This window comes from Eurosta solidaginis, chromosome X, assembly GCF_040869045.1.
Source record: "Eurosta solidaginis isolate ZX-2024a chromosome X, ASM4086904v1, whole genome shotgun sequence".
Taxonomy (NCBI): Eukaryota; Metazoa; Arthropoda; class Insecta; order Diptera; family Tephritidae; genus Eurosta; species Eurosta solidaginis.
The window spans coordinates 90,318,728-90,345,732 of record NC_090324.1 but is presented as its reverse complement, the minus strand read 5'-3'; the positions used below and the strand labels follow the sequence as shown (position 1 = coordinate 90,345,732).

Sequence of the window (27,005 nt, the reverse complement as noted above, 5' to 3'; positions counted from 1 at the left end):
TTTAAACCTTTAACATTTTTATAAAACAAATTAAGGGCCGATTTAGCATTCAGTTTTTTGACGCAATATTGTTATGAGGAAGTGTAGAGAGATTTTTAATTTTTTATTAGTGTTACGCCTACGCTCGAGTTCCCTCACAAAAGCAGCAGGCGGCCAAAAAGAATTACTTAATATAGTTTCAAAATGTTGTGCGGATACATCAATCCTAAAAGACGAAATATCTCTAGGATAGTTAAAATTGAATTTTCGAACCGTAACCTTTTCAAATTTAAGCTTATCGATGATGTACGACTTTACGTCCTCTTCTGTAGTGTCTTTATCAAATCTTGACACAAAAATATATTTTTTAATAGGGACAACAATAAGATTTCTAGTAAGCGGTTCGGATTCCGTCGAAGGGTTTTGATCCTGAAAACTTTTTGTAGAAGATTTTTTAGGTTTTATTAAAGAATCCTTGGATGAAGATGGCTGAGGTTTTAAGGGAATTGGGGATGTCAGATTTATTAATTCATTTTTGGGGGTGAAATAACTACGGGTGCAGGAACTTCAGCAACGGCATCAAGTGTCGGGGCACTAGAGGAAGCACTGGCTGGATTACAGTTGCTATGTGGAATGTTCACGTTTGTGACGTCTTTCTTGGATAGTGCAGCCAGAGAATCCATCGCGACTTGTTTGAAGACTTTGAAAAGATCAATCTCAGTTTGTCTACATTTCAAACAGGTCCAACAAACTCCCTTATCACTATCGTTGAGTGCGTCAACGACTCTTGCTGAAAAACCGGCACACTTCATATGGGCGAGCCCATCGCAGAGCCAGCATGGCACGAAGGGATGGGATTCACTTTTTCTTAAACAGTTTGCATATAGGCAAAAGATTTTAATATAAATAAAGCGGTGAAAAAAAAAATTTCTAAAATAGCGAGAGTAAGTTGATTAATTGAAAAATAGCACCGCGGTTTATAAGAAAAAATAAAAACAGTTTGAAAATAGCTGTTAGATTGGGTAACGCTTTGAGCAGTTTGAGATACAATGTGATAACACTGAACAAACCACGCAAACAGCTGTGACAATGAAGCAAGAGAAATGAAGTGTGCAAGCAAAATCAAAAATAAAAACAATTACACTATTAAAACTGATGCCTATCAACAGAAACAACACAATGAAAAACACTCGGCAATTCAACGGTATGTGAATAGGTGTGAGTATATGCAAAATTGACGAAAATATTTAATAAACGTATACATTTATCTAGTGCGTAAACGAGCTGTCAAATTTTGTATGAAAAATCATTTACATAATTTGTATAAATTTACGCGCACATTTCATTGTGTAAACGCGGTAAACTCAAAGGAATACAACCTTGCCGACATTACAGCAGGCATTTTCATCAGAAATCTCCAACATTAGCAAGTAAAGACGTTTTAGTTTTGATTTTTCATTTAATCTTGGAATTTTCTAATTTGTATAACAACCAAAAAAATTTTGTTTGGCAATAATACAGCTGATAAACAATCAAGTTTATCAAGAATAGTACTAGGTGCGTTCATATAACAGTGTGTGCAAATGAATATAATTTTACACCTTATAAGTTTATATGCTTTCATGAGTCCCCCTATTGTTTATATTTTTGTATGATTATTTGTCTCCAACATTCTTGATTTTCACACATATGGTTAGTCTGTATAACATACTCAATTGTGTAAGTGGTATTTGTTTTATGCTGGTTTTTTTGAAAATGTTATAATTATTGCTTTTTGTTTTGTTTTGTTTCACAGTCCTGATAATGACTTCAGACTGAAATCGAAATATCGAATACAAAATAAAAATACAAATATAAAATATTTATACTATATTTTTGTTTGGATAAGGCCTCGAGTTCACAAAATAGTTTAATAAATTTTAAAGATTAAAGTCCAATAATATTTTTAAAAAAATTTTATTAAGTAAGTTAAAATAAGATTTAACAAGTTCAATAAAGATGTAAAAGGCAGTTTATTATTTGGGTCAGCTCATTGACATAATGAGTAATTATTGAAATTTCGTAAAGAATTCGTTTGAGCTTAGTAGGTAAGCCTTGCCCGTTAACCGTATTTTACTGATCCATGTTATATATTCATAAGTTATAATAGACATATTTTATATGTTTCCATTAATTACTTTCGCAAGTAGGTAACACTGCATGGAAGTTATTGTTATATCCGCCCACAGAAGACTTCGAGGAAAAATTTGCACTCGCTTATTTATGATGATTAAAAGGATACGGTTTTGCTGTTTCATTGTTTAAACCGTGGTGTGATGGTAGCGTGCTCTGCCTACCACACCGTATGCCCTGGGTTCAACCCCCGGGCAAAGCAACATCAAAATTTTAGAAATAAGATTTTTCAATTAGAAGAAAATTTTTCTAAGCGGAGTCGCCCCTCGGCAGTGTTTGGCAAGCGCTCCGGGTTTATTTCTCCCATGAAAATCTCTCAGTGAAAACTCATCTTCCTTGCAGATGCCGTTCGGAGTCGGCATAAAATGTGTAGGTCCCGTCCGGCCAATTTGTAGGGAAAATCAAGAGGAGAACGACGCAAATTGGAAGAGAAGCTCGGCCTTAGATATATTCGGAGGTTATCGCGCCTTACATTTAATTTTTTTTTTTTTTTGTTTAAACCACTAGAAAACGTTATGTATGGCACAGTAAAATGTAGTACTATGTAACTAAACATTTGTACGTATTCAAGTTTGATAACAAAAACATGCGTTAACTATATAAATGTATGTATTTAAAAACTCGATTATTAATATTATAAGTGCTTTTATCCCTGGGATTACTTAATATAGTTTCAAAATGTTGTGCGGATACATCAATCCTAAAAGACGAAATATCTCTAGGATAGTTAAAATTGAATTTTCGAAACGTAACCTTTTCAAATTTAAGCTTATCGATGATGTACGACTTTACGTCCTCTTCTGTAGTGTCTTTATCAAATCTTGACACAAAAATAGATTTTTTAATAGGGACAACAATAAGATTTCTAGTAAGCGGTTCGGATTCCGTCGAAGGGTTTTGATCCTGAAAACTTTTTGTAGAAGATTTTTTAGGTTTTATTAAAGAATCCTTGGATGAAGATGGCTGAGGTTTTAAGGGAATTGGGGATGTCAGATTTATTAATTCATTGTTGGGGGTGAAATAACTACGGGTGCAGGAACTTCAGCAACGGCATCAAGTGTCGGGGCACTAGAGGAAGCACTGGTTGGATTACAGTTGCTATGTGGAATGTTCACGTTTGTGACGTCTTTCTTGGATAGTGCAGCCAGAGAATCCATCGCGACTTGTTTGAAGACTTTGAAAAGATCAATCTCAGTTGGTCTACATTTCAAACAGGTCCAACAAACTCCCTTATCACTATCGTTGAGTGCGTCAACGACTCTAGCTGACAAACCGGCACACTTCATATGGGCGAGCCCATCGCAGAGCCAGCATGGCACGAAGGGATGGGATTCACTTTTTCTTAAACAGTTTGCATATAGGCGAAAGATTTTAATATAAATAAAGCGGTGAAAAAAAAAATTTCTAAAATAGCGAGAGTAAGTTGATTAATTGAAAAATAGCACCGCGGTTTATAAGAAAAAATAAAAACAGTTTGAAAATAGCTGTTAGATTGGGTAACGCTTTGAGCAGTTTGAGATACAATGTGATAACACTGAACAAACCACGCAAACAGCTGTGACAATGAAGCAAGAGAAATGAAGTGTGCAAGCAAAATCAAAAATAAAAACAATTACACTATTAAAACTGATGCCTATCAACAGAAACAACACAATGAAAAACACTCGGCAATTCAACGGTATGTGAATAGGTGTGAGTATATGCAAAATTGACGAAAATATTTAATAAACGTATACATTTATCTAGTGCGTAAACGAGCTGTCAAATTTTGTATGAAAAATCATTTACATAATTTGTATAAATTTACGCGCACATTTCATTGTGTAAACGCGGTAAACTCAAAGGAATACAACCTTGCCGACATTACAGCAGGCATTTTCATCAGAAATCTCCAACATTAGCAAGTAAAGACGTTTTAGTTTTGATTTTTCATTTAATCTTGGAATTTTCTAATTTGTATAACAACCAAAAAAATTTTGTTTGGCAATAATACAGCTGATAAACAATCAAGTTTATCAAGAATATTACTAGGTGCGTTCATATAACAGTGTGTGCAAATGAATATAATTTTACACCTTATAAGTTTATATGCTTTCATGAGTCCCCCTATTGTTTATATTTTTGTATGATTATTTGTCTCCAACATTCTTGATTTTCACACATATGGTTAGTCTGTATAACATACTCAATTGTGTAAGTGGTATTTGTTTTATGCTGGATTTTGTGAAAATGTTATAATTATTGCTTTTTGTTTTGTTTTGTTTCACAGTCCTGATAATGACTTCAGACTGAAATCGAAATATCGAATACAAAATAAAAATACAAATATAAAATATTTATACTATATTTTTGTTTGGATAAGGCCTCGAGCTCACAAAATAGTTTAATACATTTTAAAGATTAAAGTCCAAAAATATTTTAAAAAAAATTTTATTAAGTAAGTTAAAATAAGATTTAACAAGTTCAATAAAGATGTAAAAGGCAGTTTATTATTTGGGTCAGCTCATTGACATAATGAGTAATTATTGAAATTTCGTAAAGAATTCGTTTGAGCTTAGTAGGTAAGCCTTGCCCGTTAACCGTATTTTACTGATCCATGTTATATATTCATAAGTTATAATAGACATATTTTATATGTTTCCATTAATTACTTTCGCAAGTAGGTAACACTGCATGGAAGTTATTGTTATATCCGCCCACAGAAGACTTCGAGGAAAAATTTGCACTCGCTTATTTATGATGATTAAAAGGATACGGTTTTGCTGTTTCATTGTTTAAACCGTGGTGTGATGGTAGCGTGCTCTGCCTACCACACCGTATGCCCTGGGTTCAACCCCCGGGCAAAGCAACATCAAAATTTTAGAAATAAGATTTTTCAATTAGAAGAAAATTTTTCTAAGCGGAGTCGCCCCTCGGCAGTGTTTGGCAAGCGCTCCGGGTTTATTTCTCCCATGAAAATCTCTCAGTGAAAACTCATCTTCCTTGCAGATGCCGTTCGGAGTCGGCATAAAATGTGTAGGTCCCGTCCGGCCAATTTGTAGGGAAAATCAAGAGGAGAACGACGCAAATTGGAAGAGAAGCTCGGCCTTAGATATATTCGGAGGTTATCGCGCCTTACATTTAATTTTTTTTTTTTTTTTTTTGTTTAAACCACTAGAAAACGTTATGTATGGCACAGTAAAATGTAGTACTATGTAACTAAACGTTTGTACGTATTCAAGTTTGATAACAAAAACATGCGTTAACTATATAAATGTATGTATTTAAAAACTCGATTATTAATATTATAAGTGCTTTTATCCCTGGGATATTGGTAATTTGAATATATATGCTTATGTGAACGGAATTAATTTTATATACATACCCATACAACGAATTTCAGCTCGCTTCATTTTATTTCATTATAATTTATTTATTTAATAATAATGAGAATAATGCACTGCTAATTTCTCTCAAAAATTGGAATACCCCCAAAGCAATCATACAACACCAAAAATGATTCGCTGCTTTTGAAAATGCACTACTGTCTTCGAGGTGTATCTTGATGTTAGTATGGCGAAAAAATAATGCAGTACTGTCGATTGGGAGTGTAGCATTGACAGCAAATACTCCAATCTGATTCACATGCGAAACATTCGGCGCTGTTCTACGGCTGCAATATCTGCACAAACGTCGACAATGGCATCTCAACTGGAATCGCAGGAGACACGTTTAACATCCAACATGGAATCCCAAGTGACACGCATAACATCTAAGATTGAAGCACAGGAGCACGCATTTCAGAAATATCGTCACAAATGTCATCTCAACTGGAAGACCAAAAAACATACATATATGGCATCTCAATTGGATGAACAGAAAACACACATGGCTTCACAGATTGCAGAACAATTGAAAGGACAAGAGACACGCATAACAATACAACTCGAAGCACAAGAAGAGTGTTTAGGCAGGATGCCTAACTTTTCCGCATCTGATTGCGATCCCCCCAATGCAACTCTGCAAATCGATACTCGATACTCGACTTAATTTATAACCACCCACACCATCACCCTCATGCATGTGCATGCATGTACATGCACGTGTATGTGTGCTTTTTGTCAGCACTCATGCATATGCATGTCGGGGTTGATGTGTGGGTGCCTTTCCCCTCCAAAACGGAGAATTTTGCGGGTCAACGGTTGTAGCTTTCTATACAACCGGCCTCTTGGATTTCAACAGCCATACAGCACGCATCTGCCGCCAACGATCTCTGCCGTAGTCACATATTCACAAGGTAATATATTTTTCCTGTATATTTCTTATCTACCCAATAAAACATACCATTATAACGAGAAATCTCGCATTCTCTTATTTTTATTTCCATACGTATATTCCCACTGAGATCGACCCGGTGCGCCCACCTCTCGCAAGGATCAGACGCAACCCGGCCGAACATTTGGTCCTATCTCCCCGAGAAAGGAATATACAGCACCTAAATTACAGTCCACAAAATACGACCATAGCTAACCGCACAAATTTCAAATTCATCACATAAAAAGTTATACGGAGAGTTTTTGCCACAATCAACAGCGATAACACAAAAAGTTTAAGAACGGCTATTATTTAACACCAGCGTCAAACACTGAGCAATCGACAGCGAGCGGAAGCCACTGCAACACCGAGTTATCTTGCCACATCATCACATCATCACCAGTATACAAGTCACCAAAAAATACCTGAGTAAGTGCAATATTTCTTGCCACATTTTTTTTGGTTAAAGCAATAAATAAAAAGTGCGAAAAATCAATTTAAAGTGCGTAGTGATTTCTAATTAACCGCGAAAAGTGTAAAAAATTTAGTGCCGAAAAGAAAAATAAGTGCAAACGCGTTGCATTGACGTCGTTTAACATTCCTTGTGACTATCTGGTCTGTCCCCCCACCAGCGGTAAGGCTCTCCGGACACAGCACAAGGAAGAGGTGCACATAACTTCACATTCACATTAAAATCTCACGCCATACGGCTGTGGCAATTTTCATTTTCTTTTCAAGCACTTTAATTTTCACTAATTCAATCGACACAGTTTTTACAACAGTTTTCACTGAGTTTTTGCACTTTTCGTCGAGTTGTTATATCAGCACGGGCACTTATTTATAACAAATTTGAACGTTGAAGTGGCGAGTGGCGCCCTTTAATTCCACAAAAGACGTTGTTGTTGCTCTCCCCTTCTCCCTGCTTTTCGGCACAAATAAGCTGCAAAGTCAGTGAAAAAATAAACAAATTGAAAGCGTTAAATAAAGAGTTTTTTCTATATTTTAATGATTGTTGGTTGGGTGATTCGCACAGGTTTTTTCAGTTTTACAACCCCTTTTTAATTTGATCACAAATTTTAATCCATGAACATGGAATCATATATTAGATTGGCCGATCGAATAATGGAATTCGAGGCCGATTTTAATGACATCAATGCGGCTCTGCACACTGTACACACTCTTGCAATACAGCAAAAAGGGTTGCAAGCTAAGTGGGAAAAAGCAGAGAACGCCCTAGAGGAGTTGCTTGGCTCTGACACGCTCAACGCAAAGAAAATTGCAGCGGTCAAGATCAAGCATAAAGCGGCATATGTCGTATTCCTGAGATGCATGTCGAACATGGCTGAACTTCAAGCCAAATTGAAGGAGGAAAAAGATAGGGCAGTCAAACCTGAGGGAGAAGGCGCGCGCGAACACAGTATCCGCCTGCCAGCTTGCGATACTGAGGTATTCAAGGGCGACTACCTATCTTGGCCAACGTTTCGTGACCTGTTCACGGCCATCTACAAAAACAACAGTCGCCTAAGCCCGGTAGAAAAGTTGTTCCACCTTAACCAAAAAACCCAAGGTGAGGCAAAGGACATTGTCAAGAAATGTCCTTTGACAAATGAAGGCTTCGAAACAGCCTGGAAAAACCTATGTGAGAGATATGAGAATAAACGGATTCTCGTAAACTCACAACTACAAATTTTGTTTAATCTAAAAAAGATAGATAGCGAGTGCGGCAGCTCAATCAAAACCTTACAGCGCGACATAAATAATTGTTTAGCTTCCTTAAAAACACATCAGATTGACGTTTCAAATTGGGATGCGATTATTACTTAGTTATGTTCGACAAAATTACCTGAGAATACGTTGGCTCTATGGGAGCAGAGCATCGACCACAAAACGGACATATCCAAGTGGGAGGATATGGACAAATTCTTGTCAAATCGTTTTCAGACACTTGAAACCGTGTCTGGTTTTACAGGGAATGCCACTTCTAAAGTGCAAAAGTCAAACACGTCGCGCCAGTCGACAGAAACCCCTACAAAAAGACTTGGTGCTTTTCAAACAAAAGTAACCAAGCAAACAACAAAATCAATGTGTAAAATGTGCAAATCTACGGAGCACAGATTACGCAACTGTTCACGTTTTTGCGATTTAAACCCGGTAGAAAGGATTAAATTCGTCAAATCCACAAATGGCTGCCTGAATTGTTTATCCCCAGGACACACAGTGACGAGGTGCACCTGTTCGTACAACTGTTCCAAATGCCACTCTCGTCACCACACGCTCCTGCATGCGGACACACTTCAGCAACCGGCGGTGCGCAACCCTTTCAAAGATGCGGATAATACCCCATCAACTTCGGTACAGACACGGAAAAGACACGAATGGGGACAACCACCTTCCTCTACGAACCAGAATGTCAAATCCTGCCATGCCAATTCCAGCACAGGTGTGCTATTAGGAACTGCTCGCGTACACATTCACCATAATGGTACCGACTTCTCCGCGCGGGCATTAATTGATTCTGGGTCTGAATGTTCGTTTATAACTGAAAGACTGAAACGCAGAATCAATTTGCCAGCGAGGAAAATGCATGCCCATGTTTCAGGCATCACAAATGCGTTGTCAGCTCAGGTGAAAGAAGCATCCAACATCGAATTACGTTCACCAGTGGATCCCTGCTTCAGCCTGATTACACCCGTACTAGTTCTAGCGAAACTCATTGGGAATCTTCCATTCTGCCATATCAACACAATGACTATGCAGGCATTCCCAGACTTGGTTTTGGCAGACAAGAGGTTCTACGTCAACGAAGACGTAGACCTCATACTTGGCGGAGACATATATCCCCAAATTATAATAAAATAAAAATAAAAGTAAGGCGCGATAACCTCCGAAGAGATCTAAGGCCGAGCTTCTCTTCCAATTTGTGTCGTGCTCCTCTTGATTTTTCCCTACAAATTGGCCGGACGGGACCTACATGTTTTATGCCGACTCCGAACGGCATCTGCAAGGCAGATGAGTTTTCACTGAGAGCTTTTCATGGCAGAAATACAATCGGAGCACTTACCAGACACTGCCGAGGGGCGACCCCGCTTAGAAAAATTTTCTTCTAATTGAAAAATCTTATTTCTAAAATTTTGATGTTGCTTTGCCCGGGAGTTGAACCCAGGGCATACGGTGCGATAGGCGGAGCACGCTACCATCACACCACGGCGGTATAAAAAAGAATGTGCTAAACACACTCTTAGCCCAAGAGACAGTGTTCGGTTGGATACTAACCGGTCGTATCGAATCACCGAATCCAACGAAGAGCATTATGTCTTTCTACAACGAGGTTGCGTTAGACAACCAACTCAAAGCTTTCTGGGAGGTAGAAAATGTACCCAAAAATAAAATATTAAATGAAGAGGAGAGGTATTGCGAAAAATTATTTAAAGAAACAACGAAACGTGAGGAAGATGGAAGATACACCGTATCACTACCATTCAGGCAGGATTACCCTAATAACATTAATTTAGGACCGTCCCTGAAACGAGCACGCTCTCAATTCTTCCGGAATGAGGGGCGGCTAATAAAAAACCCAGATTTAGATAAAGAATATGTTCGAGTGTTATCAGAATATGAAACACTCGGACATATGAGAAAATTGAAAAAGAATATCCCATCCGACGATTCGATCATTACTTCCTGCCCCACCACGCCGTTATTAAAGCGGAAAGTACTACTACAAAGGTACGCGTAGTATTTAATGCCTCGAGCCCTACGGCCAACGGTAATAGCCTAAACGATATTCTCCTCCCAGGCCCAGTTCTACGAGCCGATCTACCCATCCTTATATTACGATGGAGACTATACCGTTTTGTCTTCAATAGCGACATCGAAAAGATGTATCGTCAATTTGGGTGAACGAAAATCATACCAAATTTCAACGCATTGTATATCGCACTTCCCCGAATGGCCCTATTAGTCTCTACGAATTAAAGACGGTTACCTTCGGAGTGAATTGCGCTCCATATCTCGCGATAAGAACGCTTCTCCAACTAGCAGACGACGTCTCAAATTCACACCCTACAGCGGCTAGCATACTGCGAGAATACATGTATGTAGATGACGTGTTAGCAGGTGGACATACGATCACATCGACCATTAAAGCCAGAGATGAAATTCGTCAAGTCCTACACTCCGCGGGCTTTCCACTTCGCAAATGGACATCCAATTCAGAGGACATTCTAAGGGACATCCCCAAAGCAGACCTGCTCAGTGAAAACTTCCTTCGAAGATACCAGTTCAGTTAAAGCATTAGGAATTCAATGGAGTGCCCTCTCCGATTTATTTTATTTTAAAGCAGGGACGCTGGACAACCCGGAAAACATTACCAAGAGAGCGATACTATCAGCAATCGCCAAACTTTTCGATCCATTAGAGTGGCTGGCACCAATGGGCATTGTGGCAAAAATACTCATGCAGAGTATTTGGTTGGAAGGCACCGCTTGGGACGAACCAGTATCTACCAGTACGCTGGAACGATGGAAAACCTTCACCGACCAATACCATAAAATCGATAAAATCAGGATACCTAGATGGGTCAACTTTTCTCCAGGAACCGACATCGAGATCCATGGATTTTGTGACGCATCCGAGAAGGCTTACGCAGCAGCCGTTTACATGCGCTTGAAAACGGATAACGGCATATGGACAAACCTGCTGCTAGCAAAAACCCGAGTAGCCCCGGTGAAAACCCTGTCTCTTCCACGATTGGAACTTTGCGGAGCCGTGCTGTTAGCGGAAGTCGCCGAAATTGGGACCAGTGAGAATTCACCTGTGGACGGATTCAACGATCGTCCTCGCATGGATAAGGAAACCGCCCTGTTCCTGGTCCACTTTCGTCGCACATCGGATCACCAAGATCATCGACATGATCGGAAATAAGGACTGGTTGCACGTGAACTCAGAGTCTAACCCAGCAGATTTAGGTAGCAGAGGATTACCGGCATCTGAATTGGTCAACAATTCGTTGTGGTAGCAGGGACCTTCTTGGCTGCAAGAAGACACTTCCCAATGGCCAGCACAAGAATGTGACTACATCACCTCCGTAGAAGAAAAGAGGGCGAAGACCTGCGCAACAACAACCGTAAATCCTACCGATATTCTTCAACGCTTTTCCGACATACCTAGGGCTCTACGGGTCTTATCATACGTTATAAGGTTCTACCGAAGAACCCACCCCGAAACAAAAAATTCATTCCAGGTCATGTCGCACTTAATCTCCCCTGTTGAAATTAAGGCCACTACACGACTTTTAATTAAAATATATCAGAAACAACATTAAAGTTCAGAATATAGAGACTTTAAGGCCGGAAAACCAATTGGAGGGAAAAGTACAATACTCTCACTTAATCCCTACCTAGACCAACATGGCATCATTCGGGTAGGAGGGCGACTCGGGGCGTCAAACGACTTAGCTGTTAATGAACGCCACCCAATCCTCCTCCCATACAACTGCAGGTTATCCCGTCTGATAGTTTTAATGTTTCATCAACAAAGTCTGCATGGGGAAAATCAACTCATGTTGCGTCTGGTACGCACCCAATACTGGATACCTAACATTAAAACCATGATTAGGGCAACCATTCATAATTGCAAAGTTTGCACTATACACCGAAAGCGTGCTCAGACCCAACTTATGGGTATTCTCCCTCGCGAACGCACGACATTCAGCCGTGCATTCACGAATACTGGAGTCGACTTCGCCGGGCCCTTTGACAGGGGGTGTCGCCTATCCAAAGGCTATGTTTGCCTTTTCGTGTGTTTTTCCACACGAGCAATTCATCTGGAGGCCACTACTGACCTCAGCACCCCATCATTTCTTGCGGCTTTTGCCCGTTTCATATCTAGACGCGGATGTCCCAAAAACGTCTACTCCGACAACGGGACAAACTTTTTCGGAGCTTCACGATCCCTACGATCGGAATTCAAAACTTTCATTTCACAAGCCCGAGACAATGCTGTCTCGAAGTACAGCCACCAATCACTCACTTGGCATTTCATCCCTGCGGGCGCTCCCCATATGGGAGGGCTGTGGGAGGCTGGAGTGAAAAGCTTCAAAAGCCACTTCAAAAAGATAGCCTCACCACACAAACTCACCTTCGAGGAATTCCACACACTCTTGTGCCGAATCGAGGCATGCCTGAACTCGTGGCCGCTCAGCCCGGCGTCCAACGACTCAACGGACCTAGAGCCGCTTACCCCAGGCCATTTCCTCACGGGAAGCCACCTAATGGCTCCGCCAGAACCGAATGCTAGTGAGAGCTCTGCCTCGATGATCAATCGGTGGCAGAAACTCAAGGCCCTCCATCACACTTTCTGCAAGCGATGGAAAACCGAATATTTATACGAACTTCAAAAACGAGTGAAGTGGAAGCATCCCAGACAAAATATAAAAGTGGGAGATCTCGCTGTCCTCAAAGAGGACAACTTATCTCCAACCGAATGGAGGTTAGGTCGAGTTGTCAACGTACACCCCGGCGAAGATGACCGAGTACGCGTAGTCGACCTCAAAACCGAGAAGAAGAAGGGACAAGTCAGACGACCTGACATTACTGACGACGATCAGACATTAAAACATCTATTGAAGGAGATGTGGAAAATGGCAATGAAGACATTCTTATTGTTACTATTATCAATGGTGAACCAATTGAAGCTTGTGCAGAAGAAGCAATCCATTGGGATAGTCAAATCAGTGCCGTATTAAACAATGAGACGCTGGTCAAGGGAAATGTCACATTCGACATTAATATCACAGACAGCTACAACATGTATGAACTCTTTTATTGAGACGCAACTAGTCCGTCTGAATCTGCTGAACAACTAAAGCAAAGCGTAGCAGAAGAATAATATAGTGGACGTTCAGTGTAGTGCCACCACAAGCACGACTACTGTCGCATAAAATAAAACATGGTTTTAATAATTCATTCTGTTAATGATGCATTAAACCAAATGATTGTATGCATTCGCATTTATCTATGTATGTAGACATATTGAATTTAACAGCATTTATTTATGAAGAAACCCGCTATATAAAATGCATATCGAAATAGAAATTCAAATACTTACTCACTCTCTTTTTATTATAGTCTTCGTTCAGTTTAGTTCAAATATCTTCCAGCACACATTCTTCGGTTATTTGTATTAGCACTACCCTTAGTGTTCGCAAATGTTGTTTCTTTTCGTCCCGCACTTCATCTGTTTGAGCAAATAACAATTTGCTCCGTGTACAATTATCTTCACGTTAGCGCAAGGAGAATTATAGTCCTAAAACTGATTACAGTTAACTCAAATGATTTATATTTTAAATGAAGCTCTGTCTTACCCGATATGTTACCAGTAAAGCCGTAGGCTCTATTGCTCCCCTTTTTTGTCTCTCGTAATGATCATCCGAGTCCTTTTTCGTCCTAATTCCTCCATTCGCGCACAGGAATATCCCGTAGCATCAAAGACGGGACCATCATGACCTATATCAGCGGGCTTAGACGTCCTCGTACTTTCCAATTTCGTCGGGGGTTAGGCGTAAAGTCACCACCCTTATACAGGTGTACAGCTTGCGGTGTTAAGTGATAATTCTCCAACATAGCAAGCCACGTTCGGACCTTATGTAGCACAATTGACAACAACCGATTCCTCAATGCTTGACTGATAATGATAGTGTGATTCTAGCAAAGCCATTAATAAAAATTATCAACCTACCAAAGTACTTTTGGCTCGACTAAGTCAAACCGTTCGAGCAAGCCGCCACCGCTGCTCGATAAGCCACTAGCGCCAGCGCCACCATTTGGTGTAGCACATAGTGAATTAGTTGGCGAATTCAGGCCGGTCATTGTGGTTGGGCCATAAAATATCAGATCAGGTATTTGACCACCTTGTACGCCAGTACCATTAGCGCTTTCGGATGAACATTGAAACTGGGATGTTACATCGCCCATGCAAACCTCAGACATGCCCTCCTGACCGAAGAAACTTAACTCATTACCATATAGTATTACAAAGGCGGTATAGTCACATTCGGGTTCAATTTGTATGGGATGTTCAAAGAATACATGGAAGGTATTGCTTGAGCCATCCGAGAAAAATTTGGTATCATTTTCGGCGAGTGTACGCCCCAGACGTTTAAGTTCGATTTTAGCATTATAATTAGCAGCACTAGTTGAGGAACCATACAAGCCAAAGCCAACAATGAAAATTCTACAATCCACTGAGAATTGTATTGAATCACATCGTCCACGGCCACTGATTTGAACGATATGCGCACGATTGAAAACGATGACATACTTGTGTCTTGAGGCCAGCACGTGCGCGTGTTGGAAAACTTAAATGCGGTTTAGATTTTGCACTAAAATTTAAAAATATATCAATAGTTTCTTGTGATGTTAATATGCCTGTCTGTGCAACGCCATTAGCGAACTCTTCCAACGTCATTGTCGGTATACTTATTAAATGCAATGCTTGTCTAACATCCTACGTTTATTTTGTGCAGACACATCAATGCCCATTTTTTGGCAAGCATTTATAGCCCAATTGAGCGCTGCCTCAAAGAGAGGTATCTCCTTGCAGTTGAGCGTCTCACGCGACAATATCGATTCAAAAGTTTTGAGATCGATGGCGACAAAATCTTCCGATTTAATTGCCTTTCGGCTTGTGCATCGAGTACTTCCCAGCAACGCTGTATCAATTCGGACTCTTCGAATAGACGCGATTGACTGAGAAGTAGACAGGCGTTTTTTGCCGTCAATTTAACTTCTAAATAATTGACGCATGCGCGTGCTAACTGTGGTACAGTATATTTTTTAGCCGCATACAATGTGGCCAATATGTTATCAGGTTCCAATTGAATCTCACCACAATATAGGTATCTTAACAACGTTAAAAACGCTGATGGCTCCACATCAGGCACTTTATTTCTTGTTTATTTTCCGCTAGCCCACCAAACATAGCAGAGAACACTGAGATACCCGTGGCTAGAATATACTTATGCGCCGGTATTGTTTGCACACAATCTGCAAACTCTCCACCAACAACAAATTTCACATCTGACATTCATTCGTTATTAAACATTGCCGCATTTCTCTCAAGTACAGTCGCTTTCATGGCCTGCCAATTAGGATCAGCTGTATCATTAGCATTTGCTGTGGAATTATTTGACTGATTTGTTGCAGCTGCTCCAGTTGAACAAACATATGTATGAACTACTACCTCCAGCGGAACCACCGCTTGCTGAACTTGAGGAAAACAAAATAGCCATTACCATTGTTTATCGTTTCCACATTTATCCAGGCATTCATTTGTGAGTGCGACATCGCCTCCCTGGTTTCGCTTATTCATCGACTTTAGCGAAATTATATTGTTGTTCGCCATTGAAAATTGCGCCGCACTCAAGGACTTTGTAAGGTACTGAATGATGAATATTTGATTGGGGAACAAAAGTGTAAAGAAAAAAAACTTGATCAAGTTTTAACCAAAAAAAACTCACTAGAACCGTTCAGGCACGATTATTTATTTATTTAACAATATATACGAAAACACCGTAACCTTTTCTTATATTTTTTTAAAAAATTGTTGCAATTTTTTTTATAAGAAAAGCAGTTTTCGAGATTCTTCTCATTAGATTTCCACATTGCTGCCATTTTTATTTTCAATTCGAATTTTTTCTACTCTCATTTTACCTTTTACCTTAAGCTGATGAAGTAATTACATCAGTATACAATTTTACTTTTGTAGCGATGCTCATATCCACATATTTTCCACGCGCCGTAGTAAAAGAATATACCAACGGGAAAAATCGTTCGATTTTAGTCCCGTTTGTTTTCAATTCTTAGGAATTTCACATTCTATACATAAGTACCCTGCAAAAATCGCGAGTACTCCATGCATGTATGTATGGAGTACTCGCTATGGACCAAGCGAGTGCTCCAAAATTAACCACAATTCATACAAAAAATATGGTCCAATTAACATTGCGATGTCCTAGGACCGGACCATATACTCCAGCTCCGCATTACATCGGAGTAATCCATGGAGTACCCACAGTCCAATAAACATCGTGTAGTGATAACAATCGTTAAAAACGAGCAATGATCGGCTTACAACATGTTCGTGCAGAAACATGAGTTGGTCCATCGCTGCATTACAGTGGAGTACAATGGTAAGTACTCCAGTGGACCACATGGTCCAACGATTTTTGCAGGGTATGTATAAATGTTCTCGAGGATTTTTTTCGTTTTTGCTTTGCAGCTGGTATGCTTACCAATTTTACCAATGTACCAAAAGTACTGCCACAAAATAAACGATTTTGGCATGTTATCGTTTACGTTAAACTTTTTATTTTCGTTCAAAAATATTCAAAAAAAAAAACTGATCAAAACAGCGCAGAAAATTTTCGCGTGCTCAGTTACTACATTAATCTCATCAAAAAATTTATTTCTTGTTTAAATTTGTTCACAAATCTTTTAAAATTTACTGATATGTCAATATCACCTCCTAATGTTAGTTGGGTGGGCTCGGCAATTAAATACTTAAAAATGATCGCAGTATGCGTTTTCAAAGCGAAAATACAGAAATATTGGTAGATTTTGGGCCTCGGTGGTATTAGTAGTAGAAAATAAAAATGGGTCGGAAAGTTAGTAAATCTACCAATGCGGTAAGGTCCGTGCACTGACTGTCCATATACTTATACCAACTTATGTATATATATTTGCTTATTTTTTTAGTGCTGCGTCAAATAACGCACGCTGGTACCGAATACCCGCAAAGGAAACAAATTCGGGATCGGCTTTTTGACCCATACTGACGCCTCGGGCAGCCCCAAAAAATACTAACGCACAAAATAACGGCCAACACCTCATTTAAAAATAATTATGTTCCCATTTACAAAAAAAAAAAAAAAACAAACAAAAAATTTGTTTTTTTTTTTGTTTTCTTGCCATCGGTACTGCGTGATTTTTTGTTGGCTGGGGCAGGAATTGTTGTTTTTCAACAACAAACATCACAAACAGTCATTATAAGGGCTCGGTACAAAAACAATCCGGGTCCCGAAATAAAAGAATCCCGACACGACAAAATCCCGAAATGGAAAAAAGTCAACTGTTTCTACTGGCTTAGTGTGCCACTTCCCCAGTGACCTAGTTTTTTTTTCAAGGGCAAGCAATTACATATATGTATATATGTACTCGTACGCCACAAATTCACCATACCAGCTGTCAGCTAACCAATAAATATACGACAGGGTTGCATGCAGTCTCAGAATGGTACGGGCAGATAGAACGCGTCGTGGAGAACGCATCGCCAATCTGCATGCAAGCACCGGCAGTTGGTACACTTTCGAATTTAATTACGATTTGCGCTGTTCGTCATGAGCTGTCGCACAAAATTAAATCCATACCTTCGTCGGCCCCTACGCTTCGTTTTAAACTAGCTTTACATTTTTTAACATACGTTTTGTAATAAAACACCTCCGTTTCACCCAACCAACCTCACGGTCACTCGCCCTGGCACCTAAAAAGATGCCACACCTTCTCCAACAAAAAAAGGCAGTCGCCCCTAGAGCAACACGATACATTAGACGCTGGAACGAAGACCTCGGCCTCTTCGTCCAGCCCAGAATAAACCTAAAACGAAAAAATGCGAGTCTGGAACGGAGACCTCGGCCTCTTCGTCCAACCAAACAAAAATAATGCGAATCTGGAACGGAGACATCGGCCTCTCCGTTCAACAAAAGGAAAAAAAAAATAAATTTTCCAGTCTGGAACGGAGACCTCGGCCTCTTCGTCCAGCACTATTGACCTTCTACGTCATATCACTCTATGAATTTCTATATTTAAGAATTATGTATAATTCAATGGCAAGAAATATTCACTTATATCTGTTCATAACCGTTACCGTTTCATCCTAGCTTAGGTGGCATGCTGAACAAGTCGGGACGGACTGCCGGCCACCCGCGCAGCTGGCGAACTCCTCATCTAGATTAAGTTTAGTGTGTAAGTCTTATATTCATTTTTTTTTTCTCGTTTCAGCGGAGGACATTGGCGAAAAACGATGTTGCGTATCGCAAGGGGGCCGGCATGTTTAGGCAGGATGCCTAACTTTTCCGCATCTGATTGCGATCCCCCCAATGCAACTCTGCAAATCGATACTCGATACTCGACTTAATTTATAACCACCCACACCATCAACCTCATGCATGTGCATGCATGTACATGCACGTGTATGTGTGCTTTTTGTCAGCACTCATGTATATGCATGTCGGGGTTGATGTGTGGGTGCCTTTCCCCTCCAAAACGGAGGATTTTGCGGGTCAACGGTTGTAGCTTGCTATACAACCGGCCTCTTGGATTTCAACAGCCATACAGCACGCATCTGCCGCCAACGATCTCTGCCGTAGTCACATATTCACAAGGTAATATATTTTTCCTGTATATTTCTTATCTACCCAATAAAACATACCATTATAACGAGAAATCTCGCATTCTCTTATTTTTATTTCCATACGTATATTCCCACTGAGATCGACCCGGTGCGCCCACCTCTCGCAAGGATCAGACGCACCCCGGCCGAACAAAGAGCGTATCTCATCAAAGCTGGAGGCACTAGAAACAAAGGTTTCTTCGCAGCTGGAAGCTTTTTTTGAGGCCGAGATGGATGCTTGTTTTGTGTTTTTTTTTAAGTTGTTTATTATTAAAGTTTCATAGATAAGTTTTCTCAATCCAAATAAAATAGACTAAAAATTCAGTTGCACATATAATAAACAATGTCTTAAGAGGAGCTCTCAGAATTTATGATAAATATTATTCGTACATATACTTTTGTGGTAACAGATATTTCTAAGAAAGTTTATATGTTATTCAATAATTATGCAAACCTAGATAACATTTTGGGAATATAATAAAAAAAAAAATAACAGTATATAAATGTAATATGATATAAAGCTGATAAAAAATTAAAACTACATATTTAGGATAGTCCTCTAGCCACCAAAATTTTAAGGGATCATTGGGTTTTCACATCTCTGAAAGGTATACTCGAATCCAAGCTCGCTTTCTTCAGGTTGGGAAAGTTTAATAAGTTTATCTGTCGCTCTGCGGTATCTGTGGTACAGCGTCATCATTTTGCACCAAATTATTTTTGTAAAGGTAGATAAATGCCCCTGGTGGAGTAAATCCTAACTCCAGAGACTCTTTTATATAATTTTCGTTGGTGTATAATGGCCCATTTATAAGGGTATTCATATCGCAATTCAAGCATCTTTGTATGTGTCTTCTTATAAGATTAATTATGTAATTATCTATCCTGTTAACTTTGGATTTATTATATAACTAGTTGGCTATTTGAACAGTATTATTTGTGATCACTTTGTGATTTCCTATAAAGTGATGTGCATACTCTTAGACATTTGCGCTCAAAAATTCTAATTATTTCCATGTAGGATGGAGATATGTTGAACCATATAGGGGCGGCGTATGTAATTATGGGTCGTATTAAGCATTGGTACATGATTATCTTGACTCTAGATGATACATGTCGTGAATAGAATAAATTCTTATATGAAAAGAATGCACTTCTGGCTCGCTCCAACTGTTTATTTACATGATTATTAAAGTATAGGAACTTGACTAGGTTTATTCCTAGATATTTTACATTGCCCCGCATCGAAATATTTGAGCCGCTTGTGCTTGCTTTTATTCCGAATTTTTAAAAATTTTTCCGTATGTCTTGGCTATACTCTTTAACTTTTGTTTAGGATTGTTTCGCACTTGTTTGTGTTTATTTTAAGGTGCCAATTTTTTGTGTATGTTTCTATCTCATCAAAGGTTTTTTGAAGATTTGAGTTTATGGCATATATATTCTGACTAATATTAGCAACACTTAGAGATACTATCATCTGTAAGCCAATACTAAGCAGTGACTTGTATGCACATGAAGAAATCAATCGTTATGTCTATAAATAAGTCCATACAAGCAGCGAAGAGCAACGTACAAACGCATGCATATATCTGAGATACTCCCAAAAGTAGGCAATCATTTGTGGAAATATCACTCACATATACATGCGCATGGGCTATGCAAGAAGCTATAATAATCGTGCATCTGTAGTTATAGCGAGTAGTAAATTCTAGAAATAGAAACGCCTAGAAATATGCGAACGAGACATTACAGAGTATAAAAGGAGTTAAAGCTGAGTAAGCAGTAATCAGTTTGATTTAAGCACGCTATCTGTTGAGAAGTAGAAGTGTTGTTGTACTTTAATAAAGGCCATTTTGCATTATTGAATTGTGGAGTTATGTATTCAACAGTTTAGTGATTCGAACGTTAGTAGAAGGTTGCAAATAAGCGGAATTTCCCAAAATTCGTTACAATATTATTCTCTGCATGATAGATGACGAGATCATTAGCGCATGAGATGATATTTGCAATATTATTTATGAGGTCCAAAATAAAAATGTTAAAGAGTATTGGAGAGTTTACTGTTCCTTGTTGCAACCCATTTTCCATTTTGCAATTTTGGTAACTTTGCTTTTTACAATTAGATATTGTGAATCGCTTTTCGTATATCATGTTGTAAGTTAAAATTAACAGATGCAGAGGAAATTTTTATTTCATTAATTTAAATATTAGACCATTCAACCATAGTCCATCAAATGCTGTTTCTGAATTAATCAGGCATGCATGCATCTGTACAATATTTTTTATGCCAGTTCCAGTTGATGTATGATCCAGACAGTGAAATGCTTGCGTGGTAGAATGTTGGTATTTAAACCCAAATTGTTTTTTACTTACAAAATCATTTTCACTACAGAACTGTGTTATATTGTTACTTACTAGTACTCTAAATACCTTGCTGATACTCGGAAAAAGACTTATGGGGCGTAGGTTATTTATGATAGTAGTATCTTTGCCTTTTTTGGGTAGGACGATGGTTTTCGCTCTTTTCCAATTTTGGGTGAAGTAAGCAATATTCAACATGTTATTAAATAACGAGACGTATCCTAGTATCATTATGGGTGGAAAATTTTTCAAAACTATATTTGGTATCCCGTCCCAACCAGATGATAACTTTGCTGGAATGTTTCTAAAAATGTTAATTACTGCTTCCGGTGTTGAGAAGTAATTTTGTATTGGTGGTCCTCAAGCATATTTGATTTAGTATTTACGTTAAATGTGGTTTTTGTGTAATGGAGGGCTTTGGCTTTTATTTCTAAAAACTTATTGAAACTCTGCATTACTATATGGTGAGTTCCATTATCAGGATCATTCTGCTTTATGGTGTGAACTGATTGCATATATGAACCTATAGCGTTAAGTATGAGGTTTTGTTCTCTTATTAAAAAACTAGTAAGGAAGGCTAAGTTCGGGTGTAACCGAACATTACATACTCAGTTGAGAGCTGTGGAGACAAAGTAAGGGAAAATCACCATGTTGTAAAAAGAACCTAGGGTAACCCTGGAATGTGTTTGTATGACATGTGTATCAAATGGAAGGTATTAAAGAGTATTTTAAGAGGAAGTGGGCCATAGTTCTATAGATGGACGCCATTTAGGGATATCGCCATAAAGGTGGACCAGGCCTGACTCTAGAATTTGTTTGTACGATATGGGTATCAAATGAAAGGTATTAATGAGTATTTTAAAAGGGCGTGGGCCTAAGTTCTATAGATGGACGCCTTTTCGAGATATCGCCATAAAGATGGACCAGGAGTGACTCTAGAATTTGTTTGTACGATATGAGTATCAAATGAAAGGTGTTAATGAATATTTTAAGAGGGCGTGGGCCTTAGTTCTATATGTGGACGCCTTTTCGAGATATCGCCATAAAGGTGGACCAGGGGTGACTCTAGAATTTGTTTGTAGTATATGGGTATCAAATGAAAGGTGTTAATGAGTATTTTAAAAGGGAATGGGCCTTAGTTCTATAGGTGGACGCCTTTTCGAGATATCGCCATAAAGGTGGACCAGGGGTGACTCTAGAATTTGTTTGTACGATATGGGTATCAAATGAAAGGTGTTAATGAGTATTTTAAAAGGGAGCGGGCCTTAGTTCTATGGGTGGACGCCTTTTCGGGATATCGCCATAAACGTGGACCAGGGGTGACTCTAGAATGCGTTTGTACAATATGGGTATCAAATGAAAGGTGTTAATGAGTATTTTAAAAGGGCGTGGGCCTTAGTTCTATAGGTGGACGCCTTTTCGAGATATCGCCATAAAGGTGGACCAGGGGTGACTCTAGAATTTGTTTGTACGATATGGGTATCAAATGAAAGTTGTTAATGAGTATTTTAAAAGGGAGTGGGCCTTAGTTCTATAGGTGGATGCCTTTTCGAGATATCGCCATAAAGGTTGGCCAGGGGTGACTCCTGATTTTTTTTGTACGATATGGGTATCAAATGAAAGGTGTTAATGAGTGTTTTAAAAAGGAGTGGGCCTTAGTTCTATATGTGGACGCCTTTTCGAGATATCGCCATAAACGTGAACCAGGGGTGATTCTAGAATGTGTTTGTACGATATGGGTATCAAATTAAAGGTATTAATGAGGGTTTTAAAAGGGAGTGGCCCTTAGTTGTATATGTGAAGGCGTTTTCGAGATATCGACCAAAATGTGGACCAGGGTGATCCAGAACATCATCTGTCGGGTACCGCTAATTTATTTATATATGTAATACCACGAACAATATTCCTTCCAAGATTCCAAGGGCTTTTGATTTCGCCCTGCAAAACTTTTTCATTTTCTTCTACTTAATATGGTAGGTGTCACACCCATTTTATCAAGTTTTTTTTCTAAAGTTATATTTTGCGTCAATATACCAATACAATTACCATGTTTCATCCCTTTTATCGTATTTGGTATATAATTATGGCATTTTTTTCATTTTTCGTAATTTTCGATATCGAAAAAGTGGGCGTGGTCATGGTCGGATTTCGGCCATTTTTTACACCAATACAAAGTGAGTTCAGATAAGTACGTGAACTGAGTTTAGTAAAGATATATCGATTTTTCTCAAGTTATCCTGTTAACGGCAGAGCGGAAAGACTGTGTACAAAAACTGGGCGTGGCTTCAACCGATTTCGCCCTTTTTCACAGAAAACAGTTATCGTCCTAGAATCTAAGCCTCTACCAAATTTCACAAGGATTGGTAAATTTTTGTTCGACTTATGGCATTAAAAGTATCCTAGACAAATTAAATGAAAAAGGGCGGAGCCACGCCCATTTTGAAATTTTCTTTTAATTTTGTATTTTGTTGCAACATATCATTACTGGAGTTGAATGTTGACATAATTTACTTATATACTGTAAAGATATTAACTTTTCTTTTAAAATTTGAATTTAAACAAAATTTTTTTTAAAAAGTGGGCGTGGTCGCTCTCCGATTTTGCTAATTTTTATTAACCAGACATATAGTAATAAGAGTAATGCTCCTGCCAAATTTCATCATGATATCTTCAACGACTGCCAAATTACAGCTTGCAAAACTTCTAAATTACCTTCTTTTAAAAGTGGGCGGTGCCACGCCCATTGTCCAAAATTTTACTAGTTTTCTATTCTGCGCCATAAGTTCAACTCACCTACTAGGTTTCATCGCTAAATCCGTATTTGGTAATGAATTATCGCACATTTTCGATTTTTCGAAATTTTCGATATCGAAAAAGTGGGCGTGGTTATAGTCCGATATCGTTAATTTTAAGTAGCGATCTGAGATGAGTGCCCAGGAACCTACATACCAAATTTCATCAAGATACCTCAAAATTTACTCAAGTTATCGTGTTAACGGACGGACGGACATGGCTCAATCGAATTTTTTACTGATGATTTTGATATATGGAAGTCTATATCTATCTCGATTCCTTTATACCTGTACAACCAACCGTTATCCAATCAAAGTTAATATACTCTGTGAGCTCTGGTCAATTGAGTACAAAAAATCGGAAGTCTTTTCTATTTCACTTTATTCGATATTGGCCTCTATAATGTGTGTTGATAGTTGAGAAATATTTTAATTTCGTTGAGTTCTAGGGCGGTATAAGGCTTGAATTTTTTTTGTTATTTTCTTAAACATATATAGTGAGTCTTGATGGTCTATTGAAATCAATTTTTTTATATTAGTCGTTCCATACTTTGTGCATAGTTTCTTTAAAATTTTAATTAATTAAGTCTAGATTTAAGCTATGATAGTATTTCGTCCCTGAGTATTATTTCTCTTCTATTATGTTTTTTAATGTGTGTGAAGAATTTACTCTTTTCTGTATGCAATTTTGTGATAATGGTATTGTGGTATATTTTATTTACGCCGTTATTCGGAAATTTGGGGACAATTCTTCGATAGTATCTAAAATTATTTCAAATAAAGCGCTTAAATGATTGTCTATTTCTAAGTTTTCTAGATTTCTTTCTTTGGGTACCGACTTGCCATTAGACAATTTTTGTAGAATTTTGCTATTGAATTTCTCCCAGTTTGTTCTATTGTAATCGTAATTCATAGTTGCATTTTCTATAAACATCTCAAAGGGTTTAAGGTTAATGTCTCTTGAGACGTCTATTTGGATTGCATTATACTTTATACTTTATTTGGTTTTCATCTATCCATTGTTGAAGAGTTTTGCCTTTTTGGTTGCCAATTGCGTTCCCCTAATTACAATGTTTACTATTGAGGTCACCTGCTATTAAGAAAAGGTTGTCTGGGTTTTCTAGACTTAATTTTTCAAATAATGTACTTAAATCCTTTTCGAAATCCTTGTTGTTATTTCCGCTTGGGTAATAAGCAGCTACGACATATAACGGTATTTTTATAGCACATGCTTCAAGACATGCTAGTTTTGTGAGCCTGTGACAATTGCTTATTTGATATTGTTTCGAATTAGTATACCTGTGCCTCCTCCTAATTTTGAGTTGGCTCTATCCTTGCGGATAAATACATAGTTTCTAAACCAAAGTTTGGGTTTTCTATATAGTTTAGTTTCGTTCAAAAGAACGATGTTTGGTGTGTGTTTCATTAAGAACTTTTCGAGATCATACCTTCAAGGTTTGGTGACTAAGGAGTTAACATTAATGGATATTATATTAAGAGTGGTTTTAACAAAAGTGTTAGTTATATTATACATCTAGTAATGAAAAAAGAACATGGATGTGAGATGCTTGATCTTACTGTCATTTCTGGAGAATTGACAATTGATCTTTTAAGTTATCCTTTACCTTTTTAAGTTCTAAGAATAAGTTATTGGTTATCTTTTCATTACTAATAGTTAAGTTGGAAATATTTTGAGGTGGAGTCGATTTTTCAAAAAGATCGGCAAATTTTACATTTGGATTAATAAAGTTTTGCTGACTAATGAATTTTTATGAATGATATTTTTTTCTTTTCCATAAGTTTTAGTTTAAGACTAGTATATTTTTTCGCATCCCTTGTATGAAGGTGAATGCCCATACTTTTTGCATTGAGCACAATAGAGCTTGCTTTTGTCTTTATCATCATGTTTTTATACTCAGCTGAGCAGAGCTCACAGAGTATATTAATTTTGTTCGCATAACGTTACCCCGTAACGGCATAAACTAATCGAGATAGATATAGACTTCTATATATCAAAACGATCTGGGCGAAAAAAAAAAATTCATTTAGCCATGTCCGTCCGTCCGTCTGCCCGTAAACACGATAACTTGAGTAAATTTTGAGGTGTCTTAATGAAATTTGGTATGTAAGATCCTGGGCACTCATCTCAGATCGCTATTTAAAATGAATGAAATCGAACTATAACCACGCCCACTTTTTCGATACCGAAAATTTCGAAAAACCGAAAAAGTGCGATAATTCATTACCAAAGATGGATAAAGCGATGAAACTTGGTAGGTGGGTTGACCTTATGACGCAGAATAAAAGAGTAGAAAATTTTGGGCAATGGGCGTGGCACCGCCCACTTCTAAAAGAAGGTAATTTAAAAGTTTTGCAAGCTGTAATTTGGCAGCTGAGTATGTAATGTCCGGTTACACCCGAACTTAGCCTTTCTTACTTGTTCTATTTTACATTCTTTGCTGTTGTGTGGTTGATGACATTTGACACATTTGGGTGGTAAATGGCAGTTGGCTGCGCTATGGAAGAATCCTTGGCAATTGCGACATTGTGCAATACCCTCTTTTTCAGGGGTTCACAGTTTATACATCTATATAAAATGTTTTTTATTGTTTTTAAGTGTATTTATGCTGTTTTCGGGTGTTATTTGTATCATGAAAATCGGTAACGCAGTAAAGTTTTTTCTAGATTTGTTTGTAGAAAACTGCGATACTTTAATACATTTTAAGCTGTAATTTTGGTATTGTTGTAATTCTTTTAGAATTAGAATCGGATCTGCATTTAACCCTTTGAATAAATATGTTTTATTTTTCAAAGATTTTGGACAGTATTTGAAGAAATGAACATTCGTTTTACCTATAGGAATGTGTTTAAGTCTTGAATGTAGAGAGTTTATTTTTGTTCCTTGTTTTCTCTGTTTTCAATTTTTAAGCCTTTGATTAGCACTTCAATTAGTTTGTCTGGCTC

At 38.2% G+C, this 27,005-nt stretch overlaps 1 pseudogene; it reads right to left on the bottom strand.

Annotated features, from left to right (window-relative positions):
* Positions 1–14,177: 14,177 nt before the first annotated feature.
* The window catches only part of LOC137235050 (BTB/POZ domain-containing protein 6-B-like), a 57,795-nt pseudogene continuing 44,967 nt past the window's right edge, over positions 14,178–27,005 (bottom strand).